Here is an 8,339-nt window from a genome sequence, read left to right as displayed (position 1 = left end):
CTACTTTGTGTGTGTGTGTGTGTGTGTGTGCTTAAGGTATTTATTAAGTTAAGGACACTGCCGGTTTTAATTTCAGAAAACATTTTTTTTAATATTTTAAAATAGCCTAATTTTATATAGACTATCAGTATTGTATGTCTAACACAAGTAAGAGTTTTTTCTCATTAAATTAACTGGCAAAAATATGGTTTATGACTGATGTAGCCTACCACTTATAGCTGCCTTTGTCTTTTTCTTGCTGTGTGTAAGGCAGCTCTCTGAACCTGAACTGCTGGTCACAGAACCTAGACTGTGTGTGTTTTCAGTTAGTGCCAGTCATCCATGTGATGTGAGAAATGAATGAGAAATATAAGGAGCCAAGGACTGTTGTTCCCCAGCACATACACAAAAACACTCCACCCCATCGAAGAACAAGCCCTCCATTCTTTCTCAGCTCCTTGTCAGGGCAATGTTTACTCATATATGTATGCCTTTGATTAAAAAGAGATTTCCCAAAGGTAACTTGTAACTTAAGTCTAGTACTAGTCAAAACACTGCTTCGGAATGATATTCTTCAAATATAAAGCATGCACATGAATAGCCTTGTCGGGATTTTCATTATGCTCTTGTTGGAGCTGAAAATATAATCCCATTAAGAAATTTTCATTATTTTATTTTGATTTTGTATAATAATAATTCAGATTTTGTGTTCCAGTGATATATCAAAATACTTAAATGTGCCTCTTGAATAAAAGCTTTATAAACAATAACATACTCACTGTTTGTTGTGCTTGTTTTAATACAGTAATTGACTGATTCAATGTTTTTGATAGTTAAAACGACTACAAATTCAGGTTTTCGTGTCAACTCTGTCAGTTCTGTCACCTCCGTCAGTTGAATATTTTGATAATATTTCATTATGATATTTTATATTTGTTGTGGAATTGTTGGTCACATGTGAAAGTGTAATCTGTCTGCTAACACGAGAATGTGTTTTGAAATGGTAATAACATCTTGAATGCTGTTAAAGATAAAGTTGAAATTATATTACACAGTTCAAGGTAAAAAAGCACATTTTGTTAAAAAAGAGAACAGTTGGGAGGTTGTATCAAAGCATAGCTCAGTAGCTTAGTACATATAAGATACATAAATGTAGTTTCATTTGTCTGAGTACAAGGTCTTATTTTTTGTCCCACTTCTCAAGAATGACTGAATTATTATTATTATTGTTATTACTATTGTTTCTTATGTATTATTATTTTATTTTAAGATATTTTAAGAGGTTAAAAATATGAAATATAAAAATAAGTAAATAAAATATAAAAAAATTACATTAGGCATTAAATAATTACAATAACATGTATTAACACGAATAACACTGAGTCAGTCTGTACTTTGACCCCCTGTTGGGTTTTCCATTATCTCCCTTGCCAGGGCTGAGCCATGTGTTCAAACCATGAAACGTATGCTCACATTGTTTCTGCCAAATATTTATCTTTTCTCTTTACCACCGTCTCATATTTTACAGTTTATAAAATATTCACAATTTGTGTATGTACTACATACATATTTAAGCATGCATGATACACTGTATGAGACAAAATCCTACTTTCCAGATCATAGACAATAATATGGCTATTGGTGTCCAGTGGGGCTTGAAGCAGAACAGGAAGTTAAGTGTGTGCATAGGCAGGCGCTTGGTAAGGTGCTGACCCTGGGATGTTTACAGTGCACCGAGGGTGCGAGGAAGGGCAGCTCGCCGGGCTGGGCCATGTCAACTGGAAGAAGATTCCCAGTGCAAACAGCACCGTGTGAAACTCGGGAACGGGGCGTAGTTGCAAGGGTGGGGGACAAACTTTTTATTCGATCCTCTACTAAATAGTACGACTAAAAATAATCCCTACAGACGTGCTGGCCGCTGACTTATCTGACATCCTTTTTATGCCACGTTGCCAAATTTGGAGCCGGGCTGCTTTGTATCCTGTACAGCAGAAACCATGGCGCCTGTGTGCGCGTCCTCTGATTTCCTTCAAGCCGTTTTAGTTGATTTTAAACCCTGCATGTCTATATTTCTATTTGGGATTGCACACATCATTGTGGATGTTTGAAACAATTATTGAGGCTGTAAAAGCTGTGTTCACCTTGGCAACATTTGGGTTTATAGACATTGCAGATGCTTGAAACATTTGTTTATTGTGGCTGTAAAAATTTAGAAGCACCTCATCCATGAAAATAGCAGATATGAATGCTAGCATTGAGGAGAAAAGGAGTGGATCAGGCTGTCTGTTGCTCTGCTGTCTGTTGTAAATCATAATGTGGTGTGATGGCAGACGCCGTGCCAGATTTACACTCTCTGGCACCGGGTCATTGTGTCACACTGTCTTTGCCTACTGCTCTGCACCAGCTCAAATTAAATTATTTATTTCTAGCCACAGCGGATTTCTCAACACTGTGGGGTACAACAAAATGAGACGCAGGCGAGGATTTGTATTTGTATTTGTACACAGGTAAAAAAATTTAAAATCTGTGAAATTTACAAAAAAGCTGGATAACAGACATTTACCTTAAAAAAAGCAGAAACATTTTAAGTTTCACAGATTGAACTTAAATTCATAGTTTTAAAAAAATGCTTAAAAACACATGCGGTAAAGAGAAAGCCGAAGCAAAGATATTTTTTTCCATAAATACCAAACATGTAACACACAATATGAAAGCCTGCTTTTCACCACCAAATATAAAATAAAAAAGGCAAGTGCGACTTTTTTATGTCATAATTTTGACTTTTTTTCTATTTTGAATTTATTGCACAAATTCAGACCGTTTCTCGCAATTTAAATTCAGATTTTACATTAGTTTACATATTGCAGTTTATAACTCACAATTATGACTTTTCTTCTCAGAATTGCAAGAAAAAATTTAATTGTGAGATATAAACTCAAAATTGCAAGAAAAAGTGTGAGATAAAAGTTCTCACTTACCTTTTTTATTTTTTATTATTCTGTGACAGAAACAAGCTTCCATACACAACACTAAATAATGCAATAAATAATTTAGCTGCATGAGATGTAACACAAGACCCTAATATACTGTAAATAACTGATAAGAAAAAAACTAAGTAACATTTCTTCAAAAATCATAAAAAATCAGAATTTTATTTGATGTTTTTTTCAGTCTATATTAAGATTACTTTTCACTTCCAAAACTGTACATTTAGATGTTAGATCTATTATATTTTTTTTACCGTACAATGTTTGAGTATCATTGTGCCCTTCTACAGCAGAATCACTGTGTGGATGTATTTTTAAGTGTGCCTCTGTCTACGTTTTTGAAGGTCTGATGGACATTTATGTGCACTTTTATGCATTCCTACTCAGTGTTTGGCCGTTGCCAGGATGCCTGCCTATGTCAGACTAGGCAGGAAATGCCTCCGCTGTCATCTGAGCAGGCATACGCTGCTCGATCCAAGCATGGCCCAAGCACCTGCAGCCTCAGTCTCCTGCCTCAGACAGAGGCCTGCTTGTTTGTCAACAGGCCCTGTCCCTGTTAAAGTCAGGGTCTCTCCGTAAGCTCAGTCCATAGAGGATCAATCAGACTGGCACAATAGTCCTGTCCTCCAGAAAGATCTTTCTGATGCCCACACAGCTGCACCAGTCCAGCTGAATGTATACATCAGACACAATGACCTTTCCCTCTTATTCCCTCTGACAGCTTTTCTCTGGCTGCCAGCAGCACATCAGGAGTCTGTGGAGAAGACCGTTTTTTTGTGTGTGTGTGTGTGTGTGTGTGTGTGTGTGTGTGTGTGTGTGTGTGTGTTATATATGTGGGGGGATCGGGGAGCGTCCCTCTTATTCCCTCTGACAGCTTTTCTCTGGCTGCCAGCAGCACATCAGGAGTCTGTGGAGAAGACCGTTTTTTTGTGTGTGTGTGTGTGTGTGTGTGTGTGTGTGTGTGTGTGTGTTCTAAATCTGGTGGGATCGGGCAGCGTGAAGACACAGAGGAGTGTTGTTAGCGTCTCTGACAATGTGGCTTTTGTTTACATGCTCAATTGTTGGTTCAGCCAACTAGCTGACATTTCCATTTATATCCCATTTTCCAGGCCATTTCCATGCTAATTTAAGGACAAAACAAAATCACATGTACATCAGCTGTAGTGATCCACTTGTGTCTGGGCCACAGAAGGAACTGTGGGGGTAGGAGTGATATCAAAGTCTTAAAAACTGCCATGCTGAAGCAACTCAGCATGTTACAATTTATAATATGTCATATTACCAGTATGTCTGTTATTTTGCCAAAGTCTCAAGGCAGTGGTTCTCCACCTTTCTGACTCTAAAGCGTGTGAACAGTTTGAACAACTATATCCAAAGGCCCCATGAGTTTTACAGTTGCACTCTTAAAAATATAAGCTCTTTATTGATGTCTATGAAGAACCTTTGACATCCGTGGAACCTTTTCATTGCACAACATGTTTTTTATTGTGGAAAAGGGTTATTTAGAATACTGAAAAAATTAATATTTTGAGATCTGTTCACTGAAAGGTTCTTTGTGGAACCCAAAATGGTCTTATGGTATTATTGTGAAAACAGCCTTTCGGGACCTTTGTAATGACTGTTTGTGATTTACTGGATAAGGATTATTACCCGCAATTTCTGTTAAATAAAATATTTATTTAATGTGCATGTGCATGACATAACTAAAAAAAAAATTTATATTCATTTTTTAAAAGCCCATGGAAATGTTTAAATCAATATGACTTTCCTTGATCTAGAAATTACACTTTTAAACGTAGACTACTTCATATATCCAGGTTTTCCAAAAGAGTAGGAGCCCTGGTTCTTCAAAATGGGAAGGGGGTGAATTAAAAGGCTTAATTTTTTTAATTGTTTTGGTTTATTTTAAACCATTTTCAAGTCATCTTGAAGCCCCCTTAGAAGTTTGATGAGGCCCTCTGGTTGAGAACCACTGCTTTTAAGCAACTCGGTGACCATATGACTCCCCGAAGTGTGCTTATTTAGCTCAAATAGTACAAAAGAACACATTTTTCTGGCTGGTTCAGCTAATGCTAATAAAAAGCACAAACAAATAGGTTACTGGCTCTTCTAACCGTTAATTAGTGTGAAGATTTCTCACATTCTGCCTTTTGTAATCACAAAGTTAAAATTTGATTCAGGTATTAAGGAAAAAATGATGGTCTGAGCTTTACATGTGGTCTGTGAATAAGATGTTAAGTGGACAAAACAGTGGGCCGCTGGAGTTTTGGCTCTGTTTGTAATCACTGAATAGCAATTTTCATCCATATTCTTTGAGTTTTCCAAAGGGATTACTGTAAAGTCAGTTCGATTTTGAGTTATAATTAGTCTGCCTTCGTACAAACAGAGCAGTATAAACAATGTCTCCAGATTTTCCTCTAAATGAACACAAGCCCATTTGGGAGTGCAAACAAAAAGGTTCAAGTGTTTAGTTTAGGCTTATCCGGTTTTGTGTTGCCTGATAACATTCAGCTTGACCACAGATGTATAACTTGACACCATCTTACAGCTGAGAAAATATGTGTTTCAGTGGGTTTCATTCGGTTTATTATTTATACCTCATAGCATTTTGCATATGTTCATATATGAAAAATAAGGCTGTTGAAGTGTCCTAAAAATACTTGTGTATAGTCTCCTAATCCAATGTGTACTTGTTTTAAGGAGTTGGCATTAGCTTTCTCCAAACCTTGTCAATCACAACAAAGGACATGCATGTGAGGAATGGTGTGAACATTTTACTATGTTAAACGCAGGCTTGCCTTGAGCTCTGGTTATGAAAGGCAGCTGGGATCTGCATGTCTGGCATGTGGGACCTGTGCTCTAGTACAGTGGCATTTGTTTATGGGAAGCATTCAAGGCTAAAAATGCCTCCATATTTCTTGCAGTCCTCTGTAATGAAATGTGTCCACATGGAGAGATGGCTCACACTCACTGCAGAAACAAGTGACAGGTCAGTGTTTGACAGGAAAGAGTGCTACATTTTAGAATTTAATCAGCCGAGAAGTGAACTTAGAATTAATGCAACTACACTCTAAAAAATGCTTGGTTAAATACAACCCAGCGCTGGGTGAAATATGGACAAACCCAGCAACTAGGTTGTTTTGACCCAGTGGTTGGATTAAATGTTTAACCAAACTTTCTGGGTAGTTTTATTTAACTCAACAACTATAGTTTAAAAATGGCTATATGGCTGGCTTAAAATGAACCCAAAATAGGGTGTCAATTAAAAATCAGATACATAAGTAGTAGAGGCCTCAGCAATAAACAAAAGGTGAACATTTATTAAGAAGCAATTTAAAAATATATATATTATTTGAACTTGGACATATTAAGAAATGTTCATTTCCAACCTATTTGGGTTCATTTTAAGCAAGAAATATAGTACTTTTCTAAGCAATAGCTGAGTTAAATAAAATTACCCAGAAGATTGGGTTAAACATTTAACCCAACTGCTGGGTTTGTCTATATTTCACCCAGCTCTGGGTTGTTTTTAACCCAGCATTTTTTACTGATCATTTTATCAGGAATTTGATAACTTCTATTGATAATTCATATAATAAGCCTCTAGATCATGTAGGGATAAACAGGACAAAAAGCCTCTGGGAAAAGGCTCTTTTGATTGTATTTTTCTCCTAAAACACTAAAGAGCTACAAAAATATCACAGTACTTTAAACATGACTATCATTATGAATTGCAAAATTTTCAATCACATGCAATAACAAATGTATACTGTACATATGAGTAGAAGTAGTAGTGGTAGTAGTAGCCTTTAATTTAATTATTATTATTATTATTTGTTATTACTAATATTACGATCAGTGTTTATTAGTAGAAGTATTACCAACACAATCAATGATTGTAATTTCAGTTTAAATACATTATATAATTATAATATTAATAATTCAATAATAACAATAATCATAATAATACAATAAATAAACAAAATACTTTCCTAAAAACATTTGTGCCATTTTGCATTGCAAAGAGTTCCAAAAGCATGAGGTCATCATGCAAAAACAAAAGGTTGATTTTGTGGTTATTTATCCTCATTAGAAAATCTTTTTTTAATTATACTGATTTATAATAATAATAATTATTATTATTATTATTATACTAATCATTAAATTATATTATATAGTTATAATATTAACAAGTCATCATCATCATCATCATCATCATTTTCTTTTAACATTTTCTTATTAACATTTTGGTATGAGAAAAAGGATGAGAGTTTTTCTTAAAGGTGGCCCTTTAGTCCTGTTGTTCCCTAACAGAAAGCAAAACCCGTCTATTGCTTCACTTAAGCGTAATGCTAAATTAAATAAACATTGCCCTCTGTGCCAGGAGTGAAGCAGGTAGCCTGTGACTGATCTCAGACTGCTGTCTAATGTCAGTAAATGAAGTCAGTGGTATTTGAAGGCATGAGCTCATTTTTCCATTCATGCTGCACAGAGGGCCAGTGTAAAAGACACCTCCACTCAGAGTGAGTGAGAGAAGCTCATCTACTTCAATTTAGATCATTAGATGAGTGCACACCATCATGTTTTCTCACCTTCCCGAAACCTCACTCTACAGATATCACCGCTGGCACAGAAAGATGGACGCACACACTAACATACACCCATTTTTTTATTCATATTCAAGTTCATCCACTTTCCCATGCAATTTCACTGTAATCTGATTGTAATTGAGGGATGCATATCGAATAGTGATGTATACAACATCAAAACGGTCTCCATCACCCTCCCTTCAACTCCACCTTATCCATCAAGCCATGACATCAGCCCTTGTCTCGGTTACACATCCTCCCCAGTGTCCTGATGGCTGCGATAACACAGGAAAGTCACTGATTAGCTGGGAATCTCGTTACATGGCATAAAAAGCAGCGACTAGTTCTCTCTGTGTACATTTTCGAAGAATGGTATCAGATGCTAAACCTTCCTGTGACCCCTGTAGAGCGAAGAACCAAATTCATCCTGGGTTAAATGAGGAACAACGTGTATGCCATCCAACTTTGATCTCTCTGATGTTCAGAAGGTGATGATTCAGTTGATTTATAGCAGTGAACATATGATGTCTGCTGTATTTAGCTATTGAATATCAAACACAGCACCTGCTACATTCACCTGCTCTGTCCTATCTGAGCAGCAAATTACTGATGGCCTTACATCAAATCTGGAACACTGAATACAATGTACTTTATTTATGATGCTACAAAAATAAAATAAAAACAGCTTTTATTTGTCAGTTTCAAGGGGATTACTTATTGTACTAAACTGCTAGGCATCAGAAATGGCTTCTATGTTCATTTTACTAGCTTACGGCATATTGTT

This window comes from Sinocyclocheilus grahami, unplaced genomic scaffold (genome assembly GCF_001515645.1).
Source record: "Sinocyclocheilus grahami isolate Dianchi unplaced genomic scaffold, SAMN03320097.WGS_v1.1 scaffold457.1, whole genome shotgun sequence".
NCBI classification, from domain to species: Eukaryota; Metazoa; Chordata; class Actinopteri; order Cypriniformes; family Cyprinidae; genus Sinocyclocheilus; species Sinocyclocheilus grahami.
Note: the sequence above shows the minus strand (reverse complement) of the source record.